Source organism: Marmota marmota, unplaced genomic scaffold (assembly GCF_001458135.2).
Source record: "Marmota marmota marmota unplaced genomic scaffold, marMar, whole genome shotgun sequence".
NCBI classification, from domain to species: Eukaryota; Metazoa; Chordata; class Mammalia; order Rodentia; family Sciuridae; genus Marmota; species Marmota marmota.
Window position 1 is genome coordinate 1,660,175 of NW_026000138.1, and position 374 is coordinate 1,660,548.

A 374-nucleotide genomic window follows, 5' to 3' on the forward strand; every position below is an offset into this window, starting at 1 on the left:
TGTGCCTATTCAGAACAGGAAGATGGCTGACTTAAGGGTATCCAGATTTGCATATCTATTGTGCTGCTGCCTCCAGGCAGTCTCCTGGATTTCTCACCATCTCCTCGGCTCCACCCTCATTATTTGGACTGACTGGGCTTCTCTAGCATGTTGATTTTTTTTCAAACATGCCGGAAGTTGCTGGACACGGTGTGGCACGCCTGTAATTCCAACCACTCAGGAAGCTGAGGCATGAGAAACACAAGTTCAAGGAAGGCCAGCCTCAGAAACTTAGCAAGACCCTGTCTCAAAATAAAAAGGACTGGGATATAGCTCAGTGGAAAAGTGCCCCTGGGTTGAATCCCCAGTACAAAAAAAAAAAAAAAAATAGGAGC